Source organism: Oncorhynchus gorbuscha, unplaced genomic scaffold (assembly GCF_021184085.1).
Source record: "Oncorhynchus gorbuscha isolate QuinsamMale2020 ecotype Even-year unplaced genomic scaffold, OgorEven_v1.0 Un_scaffold_895, whole genome shotgun sequence".
In the NCBI taxonomy this organism is placed as follows: Eukaryota; Metazoa; Chordata; class Actinopteri; order Salmoniformes; family Salmonidae; genus Oncorhynchus; species Oncorhynchus gorbuscha.
In genome coordinates, this window is record NW_025745868.1 from 160,930 (window position 1) to 185,533 (window position 24,604).

General features: G+C 42.0%; 1 pseudogene; it reads right to left on the reverse strand.

Annotated features, from left to right (window-relative positions):
- LOC124020745 overlaps positions 1-24,604 on the reverse strand; it is a 75,969-nt pseudogene that overhangs the window by 36,721 nt on the left and 14,644 nt on the right.

Consider the following 24,604-nt stretch of genomic DNA (forward strand, 5'->3'; position numbering starts at 1 on the left):
GAGTTGTGTTAGATTTGTTATATGATCTCTTCTAAATGTTCAGAGTGTTCTAAATGTCTGAGTGTTCTAAATGTCTAAGTGTTATAAATGTTGTGAGTGTTCTAAATGCCTGAGTGTTCTAAATGTCGAGTGTTCTAAATGCCTGAGTGTTCTAAATGTGGAGTGTTCTAAATGTGGAGTGTTCTAAATGCCTGAGTGTTCTAAATATTGAGTGTTCTAAATGCCTGAGTGTTCTAAATGTGGAGTGTTCTAAATGCCCGAGTGTTCTAAATGTTGAGTGTTCTAAATGTCTGGGTGTTCTAAATGTCCGGGTGTTCTAAATGTCTGGGTGTTCTAAATGTCCGGGTGTTCTAAATGTCCGGGTGTTCTAAATGTTTGAGTGTTCTAAATGTCTGGATGTTCTAAATATCTGGGTGTTTTAAATGTCTGGGTGTTCTAAATGTCTGGGTGTTCTAAATGTCTGAGTGTTTTAAATGTCTGAGTGTTCTAAATGTCTGAGTGTTCTAAATGTCCGAATGTTTTAAATGTCTGAGTGTTCTAAATGTCTGGGTGTTCTAAATGTCCGAGTTTTTTAAATGTCTGAGTGTTCTAAATGTCAGAGTGTTCTAAATGTCCGAATGTTTTAAATGTCTGAGTGTTCTAAATGTCCGGGTGTTCTAAATGTCAGAGTGTTCTAAATGTCAGAGTGTTCTAAATGTCAGAGTGTTTTAAATGTCTGAGTGTTCTAAATATCTGGGTGTTCTAAATGTCTGGGTGTTCTAAATGTCTGGGTGTTCTAAATGTCTGGGTGTTCTAAATGTCTGAGTGTTTTAAATGTCTGAGTGTTCGATATGTCTGAGTGTGTTAGATCTCATGTGTTACATTCTCCTACATTCATTTTACATTTCCACAACATTCAAAGTGTTTCCTTTCAAATGATACCAATAATATGCATAGTTAAATAAAGGTTACATTTGAAATAAGAAAAAATAATATCAGGCAGTTAGATTTGGGTGTCATTTTCCTCCCCCCTCTCTCTCCTCTCTCTTTCCCCTTCCCTCCTCTCCCCTCTCTCTCCTCTCTCTTCTCTCTCTTTCCCCTTTCTCACCTCTCTCTTTCCCCTTCCCTCCTCTCCTCTCCTCTCTTCTCTCTCTCCCCCCTTTCTTCTCTCTCTCTTCCCCTTTCTCTTCTCTCTCTCCCCCTCTCCTCTCTCTCTCTCCCCCCTCTCTCTTCTCTCTTCCTCCTTCTCTCTCATTCTCCTCCCCCTCTCATTCCATTTCCCTCTTCCCCGTATTTCTCCTCCCCCTCTACTTCCATACTTCTCTCAATCTCTCTGTGAAAATGTCAAATTCTCTGAAAACAACTGTTTTATTTTAAAGGAAGGCTGATAGAGCAGGAATGAATGGCTGTATCATTCTCTTGTCTCTTTCTCTCAGTCTGTCTCTCCTCTCTCCATCTATCCCCATCTCTCTCTCCTCCCCTTTCTCTCCTCTCTCCATCTATCCCCGTCTCTCTCTCTCTCTCCTCCCCTTTCTCTCCATCTATCCCCGTCTCTCTCTCTCTCTCTCCTCCCCTTTCTCTCCTCTCTCCATCTATCTCCGTCTCTCTCTCTATCTCTCAACGTCTGTCTCTCTTTCTCTCTCCATCTATCCCCGTCTCTCTCTCCATCTATCCCCGTCTCTCTCTCTATCTCTCAACATCTGTCTCTCCTCTCTCCATCTATCCCCGTCTCTCTCTCCATCTATCCCCGTCTCTCTCTCCATCTATCCCCGTCTCTCTCTCCATCTATCCCCGTCTCTCTCTCCATCTATCCCCGTCTCTCTCTCCATCTATCTCCGTCTCTCTCTCTCTCTCTCCATCTATCCCCGTCTCTCTCTCCATCTATCCCCGTCTCTCTCTCCATCTATCCCCGTCTCTCTCTCCATCTATCCCCGTCTCTCTCTCCATCTATCCCCGTCTCTCTCTCCATCTATCCCCGTCTCTCTCTCCATCTATCCCCGTCTCTCTCTCCATCTATCCCTGTCTCTCTCTCCATCTATCCCCGTCTCTCTCTCCATCTATCCCCGTCTCTCTCTCCATCTATCCCCGTCTCTCTCTCTTTCTCTCTCCATCTGTCCACATCTCTCTCTCTTTCTGTATCTCTTTCAATCTCTACACTTTTCAGACATTCCCCCTTTCCCCATCTCCCTTCTTTCCTGTCCCCTCTATCTCTCTCTACCTTCTCTATCTCTCTCTACCTTCTCTATCTCTCTCTACCTTCTCTCCTACTCCCTCTGTCTGAGGTGTTGGGCAGGCTAGTATAATCTCTCCTTCTCTCTCTGTGTCTGTCCCCTGCCCTCCTCTCTCCCTCCTCTCTCTCTCTCCTCTCTCTCTCTCTCTCTCTCTCTCTCTCTCTCTCTCTCTCTCTCTCTCTCTCTCTCTCTCTCTCCTCCTCTCTCTCTCTCTCTCTCTCTCTCTCTCTCTCTCTCTCTCTCTCTCTCTCTCTCTCTCTCTCTCTCTCTCTCTCACCTCCCTCTCTGTGTCTGTCCCCTGCCTCTCTCTCTCTCTCTCTCTCTCTCTCTCTCTCTCTCTCTCTCTCTCTCTCTCTCTCTCTCTCTCTCTCTCTCCTCCTCACCTGCTCTCTGTGTCTGTTCCCCCTCCCTCCCTCACCTCCTTCTCCCCCTCTCTCCAAGGTCCTAGATGTTCAGGTCATATTTCTGATGCATTATTGGAAAAATGTCAAACACCGACAGGTAGTGACATTCTAATCTACAGAGCTAAACAACACACACACACACACACACACACACACACACACACACACACACACACACACACACACACACACACACACACACACACACACACACACACACACACACACACACACACACACACACACACACCTCTCCCCTGTCACACACACACACCTCTCCCCTGTCACACACACACACCTCTCCCCTGTCACACACACACACCTCTCCCCTGTCACACACACACACCTCTCCCCTGTCACACACACTAATACACACTGCAGTGAACCAAGCAAAAGGCCCTGGTCTAATCTCAGACACACTGCAGAGCAACACACCTCTCCCCTGTCACACACACACACCTCTCCCCTGTCACACACACACACCTCTCCCCTGTCACACACACACACCTCTCCCCTGTCACACACACTAATACACACTGCAGTGAACCAAACAAAAGGCCCTGGTCAATTCTAAGACACACTGCACCGTTGGGAGACCCCCCCCCCCTGTTTCCTCCTACCTTAACATCCTTGGTGTTCATGGAGCCCCCCCCCCCTGTTTCCTCCTACCTTAACATCCTTGGTGTTCATGGAGCCCCCCCCCCTGTTTCCTCCTACCTTAACATCCTTGGTGTTCATGGAGCCCCCCCTGTTTCCTCCTACCTTAACATCCTTGTTCATGGAGTGTTTCCTCCTACCTTCATGGAGCCCCCCCTGTTTCCTCCTACCTTAACATCCTTGGTGTTCATGGAGCCCCCCCTGTTTCCTCCTACCTTAACATCCTTGGTGTTCATGGAGCCCCCCCCCCTGTTTCCTCCTACCTTAACATCCTTGGTGTTCATGGAGCCCCCCCCTGTTTCCTCCTACCTTAACATCCTTGGTGTTCATGGAGCCCCCCTGTTTCCCCCCCCTGTTTCCTCCTACCTTAACATCCTTGGTGTTCATGGAGCCCCCCCCCCCCTGTTTCCTCCTACCTTAACATCCTTGGTGTTCATGGAGCCCCCCTGTTTCCTCCTACCTTAACATCCTTGGTGTTCATGGAGTCCCCCCTGTTTCCTCCTACCTTAACATCCTTGGTGTTCATGGAGCCCCCCCCCCCCTGTTTCCTCCTACCTTAACATCCTTGGTGTTCATGGAGTCCCCCTGTTTCCTCCTACCCCCCCTGTTTCCTCCTACCTTAACATCCTTGGTGTTCATGGAGCCCCCCTGTTTCCTCCTACCTTAACATCCTTGGTGTTCATGGAGCCCCCCCTGTTTCCTCCTACCTTAACATCCTTGGTGTTCATGGAGCCCCCCTGTTTCCTCCTACCTTAACATCCTTGGTGTTCATGGAGCCCCCCTGTTTCCTCCTACCTTAACATCCTTGGTGTTCATGGAGCCCCCCTGTTTCCTCCTACCTTAACATCCTTGGTGTTCATGGAGCCCCCCCTGTTTCCTCCTACCTTAACATCCTTGGTGTTCATAGAGCCCCCCTGTTTCCTCCTACCTTAACATCCTTGGTGTTCATGGAGCACCCCCCCCCTGTTTCCTCCTACCTTAACATCCTTGGTGTTCATGCGTGTTCCTTCCTTCCCAACAAAGATGTCGTCTATATCCACCAGGATGTGACGCTCCAGCCCCAACGACAACTTCCTGTCCGTGAGGTAAGTGACAGCGTCCACCAATAGGAGCCTGTGTAGCCAGTAGCCCAGGCCGTGTCCGAAGATGACCCTCCGAACACCGTCAAACAGCCCCACATCCAGCACCACCGTAGCCCGTAGGCCCCGACTGAAACCAGGGACTGGATTATCTCCACTGCCCACTCCGGGGCCTCCCTCCCTGGGCCGTGCCTGGACAACAGCCTGGTAGGAGGAGTGGTTGGAGGAGAATGTGGTCCAGTCATCGCCAGGGAGTGGGCCACGGTCCGTCTCAGCCCGCGTCAGGTGGAGGAGGGGCGAACGTGACATCACAGAGGCGTCTCGGAGCGCCTGATTGGTCCGTAGCAGCAGGGGAAGACCCCGGAGATTCAGCAGGGGCGGAGAGTTCTGATTGGCTCTGTGGAAGGTGATGATGCCGACTCGATAACGGAGACAGTACTGGGGGACAACAAGGGACAACATTTGGCAAGAGGCAGCTGACAACCAGACGAACGTTAGTTAATGTTAGCTGACAACCAGACGAACGTTAGTTAATGTTAGTTAATGTTAGTTAATGTTAGTTAATGTTAGTTAATGTTAGTTAATGTCAGTTAATGTTAGTTAATGTTAGCTGACAACCAGACAAACATTAGTTAATGTTAGTTAATGTTAGTTAATGTTAGCTGACAACCAGACGAATGTTAGTTAATGTTAGCTGACAACCAGACGAACGTTAGTTAATGTTAGTTAATGTTAGCTGACAACCAGACGAACGTTAGTTAATGTTAGTTAACGTTAGCTGACAACCAGACGAACGTTAGTTAATGTTAGTTAATGTTAGCTGACAACCAGACGAACGTTAGTTAATGTTAGTTAATGTTAGTTAATGTTAGTTAATGTTAGTTAATGTTAGTTAATGTTAGCTGACAACCAGACGAACGTTAGTTAATGTTAGCTGACAACCAGACGAACGTTAGTTAATGTTAGTTAATGTTAGTTAATGTTAGTTAATGTTAGCTGACAACCAGACGAACGTTAGTTAATGTTAGTTAATGTTAGCTGACAACCAGACGAACATCAGTTAATGTTAGCTGACAACCAGACGAACGTTAGTTAATGTTAGCTGACAACCAGACGAACGTTAGTTAATGTTAGTTAATGTTAGCTGACAACCAGACGAACGTTAGTTAATGTTAGCTGACAACCAGACGAACGTTAGTTAATGTTAGTTAATGTTAGTTAATGTTAGTTAATGTTAGTTGACAACCAGACGAACGTTAGTTAATGTTAGTTAATGTTAGTTAATGTTAGTTAATGTTAGCTGACAACCAGACGAACGTTAGTTAATGTTAGTTAATGTTAGTTAATGTTAGTTAATGTTAGTTAATGTTAGTTAATGTTAGCTGACAACCAGACGAACATCAGTTAATGTTAGTTAATGTTAGCTGACAACCAGACGAACGTTAGTTAATGTTAGTTAATGTTAGTTAATGTTAGCTGACAATCAGACAAACGTTAGTTAATGTTAGCTGACAACCAGACGAACGTTAGTTAATGTTAGCTGACAACCAGACGAACGTTAGTTAATGTTAGTTAATGTTAGCTGACAATCAGACAAACGTTAGTTAATGTTAGCTGACAACCAGACGAACGTTAGTTAATGTTAGCTGACAACCAGACGAACGTTAGTTAATGTTAGTTAATGTTAGTTAATGTTAGTTAATGTTAGTTATTGTTAGTTAATGTTAGTTAATGTTAGTTAATGTTAGCTGACAACCAGACGAACGTTAGTTAATGTTAGTTAATGTTAGTTAATGTTAGTTAATGTTAGTTAATGTTAGTTAATGTTAGTTAATGTTAGTTAATGTTAGTTGACAACCAGACGAACGTTAGTTAATGTTAGTTAATGTTAGTTAATGTTAGTTAATGTTAGTTAATGTTAGTTAATGTTAGCTGACAACCAGACGGACGTTAGTTAATGTTAGTTAATGTTAGCTGACAACCAGACGAACGTTAGTTAATGTTAGTTAATGTTAGTTAATGTTAGTTAATGTTAGTTAATGTTAGTTAATGTTAGTTGACAACCAGACGAACGTTAGTTAATGTTAGTTAATGTTAGTTAATGTTAGTTAATGTTAGTTGACAACCAGACGAACGTTAGTTAATGTTAGTTAATGTTAGTTAATGTTAGTTAATGTTAGTTAATGTTAGTTAATGTTAGTTAATGTTAGTTGACATGTTAGCTGACGAACGTTAGTTAATGTTAGTTAATGTTAGTGACAATGTTAGTTAACGTTAGTTAATGTTAGTTAATGTTAGTTAATGTTAGTTAATGTTAGTTAATGTTAGCTGACAACCAGACGTTAGTTAATGTTAGTTAATGTTAGTTAATGTTAGTTAATGTTAGCTGACAACGTTAGTTAATGTTAGTTAATGTTAGTTAATGTTAGTTAATGTTAGTTAATGTTAGTTAATGTTAGCTGACAACCAGACGGACGTTAGTTAATGTTAGTTAATGTTAGCTGACAACCAGACGAACGTTAGTTAATGTTAGTTAATGTTAGTTAATGTTAGTTAATGTTAGTTAATGTTAGCTGACAACCAGACGAACGTTAGTTAATGTTAGTTAATGTTAGTTAATGTTAGCTGACAACCAGACAAACGTTAGTTAATGTTAGTTAATGTTAGTTGACAACCAGACGAACGTTAGTTAATGTTAGTTAATGTTAGCTGACAACCAGACGAACGTTAGTTAATGTTAGTTAATGTTAGTTAATGTTAGTTAATGTTAGTTAATGTTAGTTAATGTTAGCTGACAACCAGACGAACGTTAGTTAATGTTAGCTGACAACCAGACGAACGTTAGTTAATGTTAGTTAATGTTAGTTAATGTTAGTTAATGTTAGCTGACAACCAGACGAACGTTAGTTAATGTTAGTTAATGTTAGCTGACAACCAGACGAATGTTAGTTAATGTTAGTTAATGTTAGCTGACAACCAGACGAACGTTAGTTAATGTTAGTTAATGTTAGTTAATGTTAGCTGACAACCAGACAAACGTTAGTTAATGTTAGTTAATGTTAGCTGACAACCAGACGAACGTTAGTTAATGTTAGTTAATGTTAGCTGACAACCAGACGAACGTTAGTTAATGTTAGTTAATGTTAGCTGACAACCAGACGAACGTTAGTTAATGTTAGTTAATGTTAGTTAATGTTAGTTAATGTTAGTTAATGTTAGTTAATGTTAGTTGACAACCAGACGAACGTTAGTTAATGTTAGTTAATGTTAGTTAATGTTAGTTAATGTTAGTTAATGTTAGTTAATGTTAGTTGACAACCAGTTAACGTTAGTTAATGTTAGTTAATGTTAGTTAATGTTAGTTAATGTTAGTTAATGTTAGTTAATGTTAGTTAATGTTAGTTGACAACCAGACGAACGTTAGTTAATGTTAGTTAATGTTAGCTGACAACCAGACGAACGTTAGTTAATGTTAGTTAATGTTAGTTAATGTTAGCTGACAACCAGACGAACGTTAGTTAATGTTAGCTGACAACCAGACGTTAACGTTAGTTAATGTTAGTTAATGTTAGTTAATGTTAGTTAATGTTAGCTGACAACCAGACGAACGTTAGTTAATGTTAGTTAATGTTAGCTGACAACCAGACGAACGTTAGTTAATGTTAGTTAATGTTAGTTAATGTTAGCTGACAATCAGACGAACGTTAGTTAATGTTAGTTAATGTTAGCTGACAACCAGACGAACGTTAGTTAATGTTGTTAGTTAATGTTAGTTAATGTTAGCTGACAACCAGACGAACGTTAGTTAATGTTAGTTAATGTTAGCTGACAACCAGACGAACATCAGTTAATGTTAGTTAATGTTAGTTAACCAGACGAATGTTAGTTAATGTTAGTTAATGTTAGTTAATGTTAGTTAATGTTAGCTGACAACCAGACGAACGTTAGTTAATGTTAGTTAATGTTAGCTGACAACCAGACGAACGTTAGTTAATGTTACGTTAGTTAATGTTAGTTAATGTTAGCTGACAACCAGACGTTAATGTTAGTTAATGTTAGTTAATGTTAGCTGACAACCAGACGAATGTTAGTTAACGTTAGTTAATGTTGTTAGTTAATGTTAGTTAATGTTAGCTGACAACCAGACAAACGTTAGTTAATGTTAGTTAATGTTAGCTGACAACCAGACGAACGTTAGTTAATGTTAGTTAATGTTAGCTGACAACCAGACGAACGTTAGTTAATGTTAGTTAATGTTAGCTGACAACCAGACGAACGTTAGTTAATGTTAGTTAATGTTAGTTAATGTTAGTTAATGTTAGTTAATGTTAGTTAATGTTAGTTGACAACCAGACGAACGTTAGTTAATGTTAGTTAATGTTAGTTAATGTTAGTTAATGTTAGTTAATGTTAGTTAATGTTAGTTGACAACCAGACGAACGTTAGTTAATGTTAGTTAATGTTAGTTAATGTTAGTTAATGTTAGTTAATGTTAGTTAATGTTAGTTAATGTTAGTTGACAACCAGACGAACGTTAGTTAATGTTAGTTAATGTTAGCTGACAACCAGACGAACGTTAGTTAATGTTAGTTAATGTTAGTTAATGTTAGCTGACAACCAGACGAACGTTAGTTAATGTTAGCTGACAACCAGACGAACGTTAGTTAATGTTAGTTAATGTTAGTTAATGTTAGTTAATGTTAGCTGACAACCAGACGAACGTTAGTTAATGTTAGTTAATGTTAGCTGACAACCAGACGAACGTTAGTTAATGTTAGTTAATGTTAGTTAATGTTAGCTGACAACCAGACGAACGTTAGTTAATGTTAGTTAATGTTAGCTGACAACCAGACGAACGTTAGTTAATGTTAGTTAATGTTAGCTGACAACCAGACGAACGTTAGTTAATGTTAGTTAATGTTAGCTGACAACCAGACGAACGTTAGTTAATGTTAGTTAATGTTAGCTGACAACCAGACGAACGTTAGCTAATGTTAGTTAATGTTAGCTGACAACCAGACGAATGTTAGTTAATGTTAGCTGACAACCAGACGAACGTTAGTTAATGTTAGTTAATGTTAGCTGACAACCAGACGAACGTTAGTTAATGTTAGTTAATGTTAGCTGACAACCAGACGAACGTTAGTTAATGTTAGCTAATGTTAGTTAATGTTAGCTGACAATCAGAGGAACGTTAGTTAATGTTAGCTGACAACCAGACGAACGTTAGTTAATGTTAGTTAATGTTAGTTAATGTTAGCTGACAACCAGACGAACGTTAGTTAATGTTAGTTAATGTTAGCTGACAACCAGACGAACATCAGTTAATGTTAGTTAATGTTAGTTAATGTTAGTTAATGTTAGTTAATGTTAGTTAATGTTAGTTAATGTTAGCTGACAACCAGACGAACGTTAGTTAATGTTAGTTAATGTTAGCTGACAACCAGACGAACGTTAGTTAATGTTAGCTAATGTTAGTTAATGTTAGCTGACAATCAGACGAACGTTAGTTAATGTTAGCTGACAACCAGACGAACGTTAGTTAATGTTAGTTAATGTTAGCTGACAACCAGACGAACGTTAGTTAATGTTAGTTAATGTTAGCTGACAACCAGACGAACGTTAGTTAATGTTAGTTAATGTTAGCTGACAACCAGACGAACATCAGTTAATGTTAGTTAATGTTAGTTAATGTTAGTTAATGTTGTTAATGTTTAATGTTAGTTAATGTTAGCTGACAACCAGACGAACACATCAGTTAATGTTAGTTAATGTTAGTTAACAGTGTGTCTGTTCCAGGGGTCAGTGTGTCTGTACCAGGGGTCAGTGTGTCTGTACCAGGGGTCAGTGTGTCTGTACCAGGGGTCAGTGTGTCTGTACCAGGGGTCAGTGTGTCTGTTCCAGGGGTCAGTGTGTCTGTACCAGGGGTCAGTGTGTCTGTACCTGGTGTAACAGCTGTCTGTACCAGGGGTCAGTGTGTCTGTACCAGGGGTCAGTGTGTCTGTACCTGGTGCAGCAGCTGTCTGTACCAGGGGTCAGTGTGTCTGTACCAGGGGTCAGTGTGTCTGTTCCAGGGGTCAGTGTGTCTGTACCTGGTGTAGCAGCTGTCTGTTCCAGGGGTCAGTGTGTCTGTACCAGGGGTCAGTGTGTCTGTACCAGGGGTCAGTGTGTCTGTACCAGGGGTCAGTGTGTCTGTTCCAGGAGTCAGTGTGTCTGTACCAGGGGTCAGTGTGTCTGTACCAGGGGTCAGTGTGTCTGTACCTGGTGCAGCAGCTGTCTGTTCCAGGGGTCAGTGTGTCTGTACCAGGGGTCAGTGTGTCTGTACCTGGTGCAGCAGCTGTCTGTTCCAGGGGTCAGTGTGTCTGTACCAGGGGTCAGTGTGTCTGTACCTGGTGCAGCAGCTGTCTGTTCCAGGGGTCAGTGTGTCTGTACCAGGGGTCAGTGTGTCTGTACCTGGTGCAGCAGCTGTCTGTTCCAGGGGTCAGTGTGTCTGTACCAGGGGTCAATGTGTCTGTTCCAGGGGTCAGTGTGTCTGTTCCAGGGGTCAGTGTGTCTGTACCAGGGGTCAGTGTGTCTGTACCAGGGGTCAGTGTGTCTGTTCCAGGGGTCAGTGTGTCTGTACCAGGGGTCAGTGTGTCTGTACCAGGGGTCAGTGTGTCTGTACCTGGTGCAGCAGCTGTCTGTTCCAGGGGTCAGTGTGTCTGTACCAGGGGTCAGTGTGTCTGTACCTGGTGCAGCAGCTGTCTGTACCAGGGGTCAGTGTGTCTGTACCAGGGGTCAGTGTGTCTGTTCCAGGGGTCAGTGTGTCTGTACCAGGGGTCAGTGTGTCTGTTCCAGGGGTCAGTGTGTCTGTTCCAGGGGTCAGTATGTTTGTTCCAGGGGTCAGTGTGTCTGTACCTGGTGCAGCAGCTGTCTGTTCCAGGGGTCAGTGTGTCTGTACCAGGGGTCAGTGTGTCTGTACCAGGGGTCAGTGTGTCTGTTCCAGGGGTCAGTGTGTCTGTACCAGGGGTCAGTGTGTCTGTTCCAGGGGTCAGTGTGTCTGTTCCAGGGGTCAGTGTGTCTGTACCAGGGGTTAGTGTGTCTGTTCCAGGGGTCAGTGTGTCTATACCAGGGGTCAGTGTGTCTGTTCCAGGGGTCAGTGTGTCTGTACCTGGTGTAGCAGCTGTCTGTTCCAGGGGTCAGTGTGTCTGTACCAGGGGTCAGTGTGTCTGTACCAGGGGTCAGTGTGTCTGTACCAGGGGTCAGTGTGTCTGTTCCAGGAGTCAGTGTGTCTGTACCAGGGGTCAGTGTGTCTGTACCAGGGGTCAGTGTGTCTGTACCTGGTGCAGCAGCTGTCTGTTCCAGGGGTCAGTGTGTCTGTACCAGGGGTCAGTGTGTCTGTACCTGGTGCAGCAGCTGTCTGTTCCAGGGGTCAGTGTGTCTGTACCAGGGGTCAATGTGTCTGTACCTGGTGCAGCAGCTGTCTGTTCCAGGGGTCAGTGTGTCTGTACCAGGGGTCAGTGTGTCTGTACCTGGTGCAGCAGCTGTCTGTTCCAGGGGTCAGTGTGTCTGTACCAGGGGTCAGTGTGTCTGTTCCAGGGGTCAGTGTGTCTGTTCCAGGGGTCAGTGTGTCTGTACCAGGGGTCAGTGTGTCTGTACCAGGGGTCAGTGTGTCTGTTCCAGGGGTCAGTGTGTCTGTACCAGGGGTCAGTGTGTCTGTACCAGGGGTCAGTGTGTCTGTACCTGGTGCAGCAGCTGTCTGTTCCAGGGGTCAGTGTGTCTGTACCAGGGGTCAGTGTGTCTGTTCCAGGGGTCAGTGTGTCTGTTCCAGGGGTCAGTGTGTCTGTACCAGGGGTCAGTGTGTCTGTACCAGGGGTCAGTGTGTCTGTTCCAGGGGTCAGTGTGTCTGTACCAGGGGTCAGTGTGTCTGTACCAGGGGTCAGTGTGTCTGTACCTGGTGCAGCAGCTGTCTGTTCCAGGGGTCAGTGTGGGCGTACTTCAACAGACTCTCGTAGATGACCAGGATGTAGCGACCACGCCCCTTTGAAAAAAACAAGAACAACGTAAAACAGCTTGTTACACTTCTGTTGTGACGTAACCACGGCAACGTGCGGTTGGCTTTTGATGTGTTACAAGTCCTTTGTGATTTTAGATGTAACCACGGCAACGTGCGGTAGCTTCTGTGTTGGGGGTAGAAGCTGTTCAGCAGTCTACTGTTTCGGGGGTAGAAGCTGTTCAGCAGTCTACTGTTAATAATATTAACCTGGTCAGTGAGAGGAGACAGGTCTCCCTTCCCCATAATAATAATAATATTAACCTGGTCAGTGAGAGGAGACAGGTCTCTCTTCCCCATAATAATAATAATATTAACCTGGTCAGTGAGAGGAGACAGGTCTCCCTTCCCCATAATAATAATAATATTAACCTGGTCAGTGAGAGGAGACAGGTCTCCCTTCCCCATAATAATAATAATATTAACCTGGTCAGTGAGACAGGTCTCCCTTCCCCATAATAATAATAATATTAACCTGGTCAGTGAGAGGAGGCAGGTCTCCCTTCCCCATAATAATAATAATATTAACCTGGTCAGTGAGAGGAGACAGGTCTCCCTTCCCCATAATAATAATAATATTAACCTGGTCAGTGAGAGGAGGCAGGTCTCCCTTCCCCATAATAATAATAATATTAACCTGGTCAGTGAGGCAGGTCTCCGTTCCCCATAATAATAATAATAATATTAACCTGGTCAGTGAGAGGAGACAGGTCTCCCTTCCCCATAATAATAATAATATTAACCTGGTCAGTGAGAGGAGACAGGTCTCCCTTCCCCATAATAATAATAATATTAACCTGGTCAGTGAGACAGGTCTCCCTTCCCCATAATAATAATAATAATAACCTGGTCAGTGAGACAGGTCTCCCTTCCCCATAATAATAATAATATTAACCTGGTCAGTGAGACAGGTCTCCCTTCCCCATAATAATAATAATAGTAACCTGGTAAGTGAGAGGAGGCAGGTCTCCCTTCCCCATAATAATAATAATATTAACCTGGTCAGTGAGAGGAGACAGGTCTCCCTTCCCCATAATAATAATAATATTAACCTGGTCAGTGAGAGGAGACAGGTCTCCCTTCCCCATAATAATAATAATATTAACCTGGTCAGTGAGACAGGTCTCCCTTCCCCATAATAATAATAATATTAACCTGGTCAGTGAGAGGAGGCAGGTCTCCCTACCCCATAATAATAATAATATTAACCTGGTCAGTGAGACAGGTCTCCCTTCCCCATAATAATAATAATATTAACCTGGTCAGTGAGAGGAGGCAGGTCTCCCTTCCCCATAATAATAATAATATTAACCTGGTCAGTGAGACAGGTCTCCCTTCCCCATAATAATAATAATATTAACCTGGTCAGTGAGAGGAGGCAGGTCTCCCTTCCCCATAATAATAATAATATTAACCTGGTCAGTGAGAGGAGACAGGTCTCCCTTCCCCATAATAATAATAATATTAACCTGGTCAGTGAGACAGGTCTCCCTTCCCCATAATAATAATAATATTAACCTGGTCAGTGAGACAGGTCTCCCTTCCCCATAATAATAATAATATTAACCTGGTCAGTGAGAGGAGACAGGTCTCCTTCCCCATAATAATAATAATAGTAACCTGGTCAGTGAGAGACAGGTCTCCCTTCCCCATAATAATAATAATATTAACCTGGTCAGTGAGAGGAGACAGGTCTCCCTTCCCCATAATAATAATAATATTAACCTGGTCAGTGAGAGGAGACAGGTCTCCCTTCCCCATAATAATAATAATATTAACCTGGTCAGTGAGAGGAGGCAGGTCTCCCTTCCCCATAATAATAATAATATTAACCTGGTCAGTGAGTGAGACAGGTCTCCCCTTCCCCATAATAATAATAATATTAACCTGGTCAGTGAGACAGGTCTCCCTTCCCCATAATAATAATAATATTAACCTGGTCAGTGAGGCAGGTCTCCCTTCCCCATAATAATAATAATATTAACCTGGTCAGTGAGAGGAGGCAGGTCTCCCTTCCCCATAATAATAATAATATTAACCTGGTCAGTGAGAGGAGACAGGTCTCCCTTCCCCATAATAATAATAATATTAACCTGGTCAGTGAGACAGGTCTCCCTTCCCCATAATAATAATAATATTAACCTGGTCAGTGAGACAGGTCTCCCTTCCCCATAATAATAATAATATTAACCTGGTCAGTGAGAGGAGACAGGTCTCTCTTCCCCATAATAATAATAATATTCACCTGGTCAGTGAGAGGAGACAGGTCTCCCTTCCCCATAATAATAATAATATTAACCTGGTCAGTGAGAGGAGACAGGTCTCCCTTCCCCATAATAATAATAATATTAACCTGGTCAGTGAGACAGGTCTCCCTTCCCCATAATAATAATAATATTAACCTGGTCAGTGAGAGGAGACAGGTCTCCCTTCCCCATAATAATAATAATATTAACCTGGTCAGTGAGACAGGTCTCCCTTCCCCATAATAATAATAATATTAACCTGGTCAGTGAGAGGAGGCAGGTCTCCCTTCTCCATAATAATAATAATATTAACCTGGTCAGTGAGAGGAGGCAGGTCTCCCTTCTCCATAATAATAATAATATTAACCTGGTCAGTGAGAGGAGGCAGGTCTCCCTTCCCCATAATAATAATAATATTAACCTGGTCAGTGAGAGGAGACAGGTCTCCCTTCCCCATAATAATAATAATATTAACCTGGTCAGTGAGAGGAGGCAGGTCTCCCTTCTCCATAATAATAATAATATTAACCTGGTCAGTGAGAGGAGGCAGGTCTCCCTTCCCCATAATAATAATAATATTAACCTGGTCAGTGAGAGGAGACAGGTCTCCATTCCCCATAATAATAATAATATTAACCTGGTCAGTGAGAGGCAGGTCTCCCTTCCCCATAATAATATAATATTAACCTGGTCAGTGAGAGGAGACAGGTCTCCCTTCCCCATAATAATAATAATATTAACCTGGTCAGTGAGAGGAGACAGGTCTCCCTTCCCCATAATAATAATAATATTAACCTGGTCAGTGAGAGGAGACAGGTCTCCCTTCCCCATAATAATAATAATATTAACCTGGTCAGTGAGAGGAGACAGGTCTCCCTTCCCCATAATAATAATAATATTAACCTGGTCAGTGAGACAGGTCTCCCTTCCCCATAATAATAATAATATTAACCTGGTCAGTGAGAGGAGGCAGGTCTCCCTTCCCCATAATAATAATAATATTAACCTGGTCAGTGAGAGGAGGCAGGTCTCCCTTCCCCATAATAATAATAATATTAACCTGGTCAGTGAGACAGGTCTCCCTTCCCCATAATAATAATAATATTAACCTGGTCAGTGAGACAGGTCTCCCTTCCCCATATTAATAATAATATTAACCTGGTCAGTGAGAGGAGGCAGGTCTCCCTTCCCCATAATAATAATAATATTAACCTGGTCAGTGAGGCAGGTCTCCGTTCCCCATAATAATAATAATATTAACCTGGTCAGTGAGAGGAGACAGGTCTCCCTTCCCCATAATAATAATAATATTAACCTGGTCAGTGAGAGGAGACAGGTCTCCCTTCCCCATAATAATAATAATATTAACCTGGTCAGTGAGAGGAGGCAGGTCTCCCTTCCCCATAATAATAATAATATTAACCTGGTCAGTGAGAGGAGGCAGGTCTCCCTTCCCCATAATAATAATAATATTAACCTGGTCAGTGAGACAGGTCTCCCTTCCCCATAATAATAATAATATTAACCTGGTCAGTGAGACAGGTCTCCCTTCCCCATAATAATAATAATATTAACCTGGTCAGTGAGAGGAGACAGGTCTCTCTTCCCCATAATAATAATAATATTCACCTGGTCAGTGAAAGGAGACAGGTCTCCCTTCCCCATAATAATAATAATATTAACCTGGTCAGTGAGAGGAGACAGGTCTCCCTTCCCCATAATAATAATAATATTAACCTGGTCAGTGAGACAGGTCTCCCTTCCCCATAATAATAATAATATTAACCTGGTCAGTGAGAGGAGACAGGTCTCCCTTCCCCATAATAATAATAATATTAACCTGGTCAGTGAGACAGGTCTCCCTTCCCCATAATAATAATAATAATAACCTGGTCAGTGAGAGGAGGCAGGTCTCCCTTCCCATAATAATAATAATATTAACCTGGTCAGTGAGAGGAGGCAGGTCTCCCTTCTCCATAATAATAATAATATTAACCTGGTCAGTGAGAGGAGGCAGGTCTCCCTTCTCCATAATAATAATAATATTAACCTGGTCAGTGAGAGGAGGCAGGTCTCCCTTCTCCATAATAATAATAATATTAACCTGGTCAGTGAGAGGAGGCAGGTCTCCCTTCCCCATAATAATAATAATATTAACCTGGTCAGTGAGAGGAGACAGGTCTCACTTCCCCATAATAATAATAATATTAACCTGGTCAGTGAGAGGAGGCAGGTCTCCCTTCCCCATAATAATAATAATATTAACCTGGTCAGTGAGAGGAGACAGGTCTCCTTCCCCATAATAATAATAATATTAACCTGGTCAGTGATACAGGTCTCCCTTCCCCATAATAATAATAATATTAACCTGGTCAGTGAGAGGAGGCAGGTCTCCCTTCCCCATAATAATAATAATATTAACCTGGTCAGTGAGGCAGGTCTCCCTTCACCATAATAATAATAACATTAACCTGGTCAGTGAGAGGAGACAGGTCTCCCTTCCCCATAATAATAATAATATTAACCTGGTCAGTGAGAGGAGGCAGGTCTCCTTCCCCATAATAATAATAATATTAACCTGGTCAGTGAGAGGAGGCAGGTCTCCCTTCCCCATAATAATAATAATATTAACCTGGTCAGTGAGGCAGGTCTCCCTTCACCATAATAATAATAACATTAACCTGGTCAGTGAGAGGAGACAGGTCTCCCTTCCCCATAATAATAATAATATTAACCTGGTCAGTGAGAGGAGACAGGTCTCTCTTCCCCATAATAATAATAATATTCACCTGGTCAGTGAGAGGAGACAGGTCTCCCTTCCCCATAATAATAATAATATTAACCTGGTCAGTGAGAGGAGACAGGTCTCCCTTCCCCATAATAATAATAATATTAACCTGGTCAGTGAGACAGGTCTCCCTTCCCCATAATAATAATAATATTAACCTGGTCAGTGAGAGGAGACAGGTCTCCCTTCCCCATAATAATAATAATATTAACCTGGTCAGTGAGACAGGTCCCCTTCCCCATAATAATAATATTAAACTGGTCAGTGAGTGGAGGCAGGTCTCCCTTCTCCATAATAATAATAATATTAACCTGGTCAGTGAGAGGAGGCAGGTCTCCCTTCTCCATAATAATAATAATATTAACCTGGTCAGTGAGAGGAGGCAGGTCTCCCTTCTCCATAATAATAATAATATTAACCTGGTCAGTGAGAGGAGACAGGTCTCCCTTCCCCATAATAATAATAATATTAACCTGGTCAGTGAGGCAGGTCTCCCTTCACCATAATAATAATAACATTAACCTGGTCAGTGAGAGGAGACAGGTCTCCCTTCCCCATAATAATAATAATATTAACCTGGTCAGTGAGAGGAGACAGGTCTCTCTTCCCCATAATAATAATAATATTCACCTGGTCAGTGAGAGGAGACAGGTCTCCCTTCCCCTTAATAATAATAATATTAACCTGGTCAGTGAGAGGAGACAGGTCTCCCTTCCCCATAATAATAATAATATTAACCTGGTCAGTGAGACAGGTCTCCCTTCCCCATAATAATAATAATATTAACCTGGTCAGTGAGAGGAGACAGGTCTCCCTTCCCCATAATAATAATAATATTAACCTGGTCAGTGAGACAGGTCTCCCTTCCCCATAATAATAATAATATTAAACTGGTCAGTGAGAGGAGGCAGGTCTCCCTTCTCCATAATAATAATAATATTAACCTGGTCAGTGAGAGGAGGCAGGTCTCCCTTCTCCATAATAATAATAATATTAACCTGGTCAGTGAGAGGAGGCAGGTCTCCCTTCTCCATAATAATAATAATATTAACCTGGTCAGTGAGAGGAGACAGGTCTCCCTTCCCCATAATAATAATAATATTAACCTGGTCAGTGAGAGGAGACAGGTCTCCCTTCCCCATAATAATAATAATATTAACCTGGTCAGTGAGACAGGTCTCCCTTCCCCATAATAATAATAATATTAACCTGGTCAGTGAGAGGAGGCAGGTCTCCCTTCTCCATAATAATAATAATATTAACCTGGTCAGTGAGAGGAGGCAGGTCTCCCTTCTCCATAATAATAATAATATTAACCTGGTCAGTGAGAGGAGGCAGGTCTCCCTTCCCCATAATAATAATAATATTAACCTGGTCAGTGAGAGGAGACAGGTCTCCCTTCCCCATAATAATAATAATATTAACCTGGTCAGTGAGAGGAGGCAGGTCTCCCTTCCCCATAATAATAATAATATTAACCTGGTCAGTGAGAGGAGACAGGTCTCCCTTCCCCATAATAATAATAATATTAACCTGGTCAGTGATACAGGTCTCCCTTCCCCATAATAATAATAATATTAACCTGGTCAGTGAGAGGAGGCAGGTCTCCCTTCCCCATAATAATAATAATATTAACCTGGTCAGTGAGGCAGGTCTCCCTTCACCATAATAATAATAACATTAACCTGGTCAGTGAGAGGAGACAGGTCTCCCTTCCCCATAATAATAATAATATTAACCTGGTCAGTGAGAGGAGGCAGGTCTCCCTTCCCCATAATAATAATAATATTAACCTGGTCAGTGAGAGGAGGCAGGTCTCCCTTCCCCATAATAATAATAATATTAACCTGGTCAGTGAGGCAGGTCTCCCATCACCATAATAATAATAACATTAACCTGGTCAGTGAGAGGAGACAGGTCTCCCTTCCCCATAATAATAATAATATTAACCTGGTCAGTGAGAGGAGACAGGTCTCTCTTCCCCATAATAATAATAATATTCACCTGGTCAGTGAGAGGAGACAGGTCTCCCTTCCCCATAATAATAATAATATTAACCTGGTCAGTGAGAGGAGACAGGTCTCCCTTCCCCATAATAATAATAATATTAACCTGGTCAGTGAGACAGGTCTCCCTTCCCCATAATAATAATAATATTAACCTGGTCAGTGAGAGGAGACAGGTCTCCCTTCCCCATAATAATAATAATATTAACCTGGTCAGTGAGACAGGTCTCCCTTCCCCATAATAATAATAATATTAACCTGGTCAGTGAGAGGAGGCAGGTCTCCCTTCTCCATAATAATAATAATATTAACCTGGTCAGTGAGAGGAGGCAGGTCTCCTTCTCCATAATAATAATAATATTAACCTGGTCAGTGAGAGGAGGCAGGTCTCCCTTCTCCATAATAATAATAATATTAACCTGGTCAGTGAGAGGAGGCAGGTCTCCCTTCTCCATAATAATAATAATATTAACCTGGTCAGTGAGAGGAGGCAGGTCTCCCTTCTCCATTATAATAATAATATTAACCTGGTCAGTGAGAGGAGACAGGTCTCCCTTCCCCATAATAATAATAATATTAACCTGGTCAGTGAGAGGAGGCAGGTCTCCCTTCCCCATAATAATAATAATATTAACCTGGTCAGTGAGAGGAGGCAGGTCTCCCTTCCCCATAATAATAATAATATTAACCTGGTCAGTGAGAGGAGACAGGTCTCCCTTCCCCATAATAATAATAATATTAACCTGGTCAGTGAGAGGAGGCAGGTCTCCCTTCCCCATAATAATAATAATATTAACCTGGTCAGTGAGAGGAGACAGGTCTCCATTCCCCATAATAATAATAATATTAACCTGGTCAGTGAGGCAGGTCTCCTTCCCCATAATAATACTAATATTAACCTGGTCAGTGAGAGGAGACAGGTCTCCCTTCCCCATAATAATAATACTATTAACCTGGTCAGTGAGAGGAGACAGGTCTCCCTTCCCCATAATAATAATAATATTAACCTGGTCAGTGAGGAGGCAGGTCTCCCTTCCCCATAATAATAATAATATTATTCCTGGTCAGTGAGAGGAGACAGGTCTCCCTTCCCCATAATAATAATAATATTAACCTGGTCAGTGAGAGGAGACAGGTCTCCCTTCCCCATAATAATAATAATATTAACCTGGTCAGTGAGACAGGTCTCCCTTCCCCATAATAATAATAATATTAACCTGGTCAGTGAGAGGAGACAGGTCTCCCTTCCCCATAATAATAATAATATTAACCTGGTCAGTGAGACAGGTCTCCTTCCCCATAATAATAATAATATTAACCTGGTCAGTGAGAGGAGGCAGGTCTCCCTTCTCCATAATAATAATAATATTAACCTGGTCAGTGAGAGGAGGCAGGTCTCCTTCTCCATAATAATAATAATATTAACCTGGTCAGTGAGAGGAGGCAGGTCTCCCTTCTCCATAATAATAATAATATTAACCTGGTCAGTGAGAGGAGGCAGGTCTCCTTCTCCATAATAATAATAATATTAACCTGGTCAGTGAGAGGAGGCAGGTCTCCCTTCTCCATTATAATAATAATATTAACCTGGTCAGTGAGAGGAGACAGGTCTCCCTTCCCCATAATAATAATAATATTAACCTGGTCAGTGAGAGGAGGCAGGTCTCCCTTCCCCATAATAATAATAATATTAACCTGGTCAGTGAGAGGAGGCAGGTCTCCCTTCCCCATAATAATAATAATATTAACCTGGTCAGTGAGAGGAGACAGGTCTCCCTTCCCCATAATAATAATAATATTAACCTGGTCAGTGAGAGGAGGCAGGTCTCCCTTCCCCATAATAATAATAATATTAACCTGGTCAGTGAGAGGAGACAGGTCTCCATTCCCCATAATAATAATAATATTAACCTGGTCAGTGAGGCAGGTCTCCCTTCCCCATAATAATACTAATATTAACCTGGTCAGTGAGAGGAGACAGGTCTCCCTTCCCCATAATAATAATACTATTAACCTGGTCAGTGAGAGGAGACAGGTCTCCCTTCCCCATAATAATAATAATATTAACCTGGTCAGTGAGAGGAGGCAGGTCTCCTTCCCCATAATAATAATAATATTATTCCTGGTCAGTGAGAGGAGACAGGTCTCCCTTCCCCATAATAATAATAATATTAACCTGGTCAGTGAGAGGAGACAGGTCTCCCTTCCCCATAATAATAATAATATTAACCTGGTCAGTGAGACAGGTCTCTCTTCCCCATAATAATAATAATATTAACCTGGTCAGTGAGACAGGTCTCCCTTCCCCATAATAATAATAATATTATTCCTGGTCAGTGAGAGGAGGCAGGTCTCCCTTCCCCATAATAATAATAATATTATTCCTGGTCAGTGAGAGGAGACAGGTCTCCCTTCCCCATAATAATAATAATATTAACCTGGTCAGTGAGAGGAGACAGGTCTCCCTTCCCCATAATAATAATAATATTAACCTGGTCAGTGAGACAGGTCTCTCTTCCCCATAATAATAATAATATTAACCTGGTCAGTGAGACAGGTCTCCCTTCCCCATAATAATAATAATATTAACCTGGTCAGTGAGAGGAGGCAGGTCTCCCTTCCCCATAATAATAATAATATTAACCTGGTCAGTGAGGCAGGTCTCCCTTCACCATAATAATAATAACATTAACCTGGTCAGTGAGAGGAGACAGGTCTCCCTTCCCCATAATAATAATAATATTAACCTGGTCAGTGAGACAGGTCTCCCTTCCCCATAATAATAATAATATTAACCTGGTCAGTGAGAGGAGGCAGGTCTCCCTTCTCCATAATAATAATAATATTAACCTGGTCAGTGAGAGGAGGCAGGTCTCCCTTCTCCATAATAATAATAATATTAACCTGGTCAGTGAGAGGAGGCAGGTCTCCCTTCTCCATAATAATAATAATATTAACCTGGTCAGTGAGAGGAGGCAGGTCTCCCTTCTCCATTATAATAATAATATTAACCTGGTCAGTGAGAGGAGACAGGTCTCCCTTCCCCATAATAATAATAATATTAACCTGGTCAGTGAGAGGAGGCAGGTCTCCCTTCCCCATAATAATAATAATATTAACCTGGTCAGTGAGAGGAGGCAGGTCTCCTTCCCCATAATAATAATAATATTAACCTGGTCAGTGAGAGGAGACAGGTCTCCCTTCCCCATAATAATAATAATATTAACCTGGTCAGTGAGAGGAGGCAGGTCTCCCTTCCCCATAATAATAATAATATTAACCTGGTCAGTGAGAGGAGACAGGTCTCCATTCCCCATAATAATAATAATATTAACCTGGTCAGTGAGGCAGGTCTCCCTTCCCCATAATAATACTAATATTAACCTGGTCAGTGAGAGGAGACAGGTCTCCCTTCCCCATAATAATAATACTATTAACCTGGTCAGTGAGAGGAGACAGGTCTCCCTTCCCCATAATAATAATAATATTAACCTGGTCAGTGAGAGGAGGCAGGTCTCCCTTCCCCATAATAATAATAATATTATTCCTGGTCAGTGAGAGGAGACAGGTCTCCCTTCCCCATAATAATAATAATATTAACCTGGTCAGTGAGAGGAGACAGGTCTCCCTTCCCCATAATAATAATAATATTAACCTGGTCAGTGAGACAGGTCTCTCTTCCCCATAATAATAATAATATTAACCTGGTCAGTGAGACAGGTCTCCCTTCCCCATAATAATAATAATATTATTCCTGGTCAGTGAGAGGAGGCAGGTCTCCCTTCCCCATAATAATAATAATATTATTCCTGGTCAGTGAGAGGAGACAGGTCTCCCTTCCCCATAATAATAATAATATTAACCTGGTCAGTGAGAGGAGACAGGTCTCCCTTCCCCATAATAATAATAATATTAACCTGGTCAGTGAGACAGGTCTCTCTTCCCCATAATAATAATAATATTAACCTGGTCAGTGAGACAGGTCTCCCTTCCCCATAATAATAATAATATTAACCTGGTCAGTGAGAGGAGGCAGGTCTCCCTTCCCATAATAATAATAATATTAACCTGGTCAGTGAGGCAGGTCTCCCTTCACCATAATAATAATAACATTAACCTGGTCAGTGAGAGGAGACAGGTCTCCCTTCCCCATAATAATAATAATATTAACCTGGTCAGTGAGAGGAGGCAGGTCTCCCTTCCCCATAATAATAATAATATTAACCTGGTCAGTGAGAGGAGGCAGGTCTCCCTTCCCCATAATAATAATAATATTAACCTGGTCAGTGAGACAGGTCTCCCTTCCCCATAATAATAATAATATTAACCTGGTCAGTGAGAGGAGACAGGTCTCCCTTCCCCATAATAATAATAATATTAACCTGGTCAGTGAGACAGGTCTCCCCTTCCCCATAATAATAATAATATTAACCTGGTCAGTGAGACAGGTCTCCCCTTCCCCATAATAATAATAATATTAACCTGGTCAGTGAGAGGAGACAGGTCTCCCTTCCCCATAATAATAATAATATTAACCTGGTCAGTGAGAGGAGACAGGTCTCCCTTCCCCATAATAATAATAATATTAACCTGGTCAGTGAGAGGAGACAGGTCTCCCTTCCCCATAATAATAATAATATTAACCTGGTCAGTGAGAGGAGACAGGTCTCCCTTCCCCATAATAATAATAATATTAACCTGGTCAGTGAGAGGAGACAGGTCTCCCTTCCCCATAATAATAATAATATTAACCTGGTCAGTGAGACAGGTCTCCCTTCCCCATAATAATAATAATAATAACCTGGTCAGTGAGAGGAGGCAGGTCTCCCTTCTCCATAATAATAATAATATTAACCTGGTCAGTGAGAGGAGGCAGGTCTCCCTTCTCCATAATAATAATAATATTAACCTGGTCAGTGAGAGGAGGCAGGTCTCCCTTCTCCATAATAATAATAATATTAACCTGGTCAGTGAGAGGAGGCAGGTCTCCCTTCTCCATAATAATAATAATATTAACCTGGTCAGTGAGAGGAGGCAGGTCTCCCTTCCCCATAATAATAATAATATTAACCTGGTCAGTGAGAGGAGACAGGTCTCCCTTCCCCATAATAATAATAATATTAACCTGGTCAGTGAGAGGAGGCAGGTCTCCCTTCCCCATAATAATAATAATATTAACCTG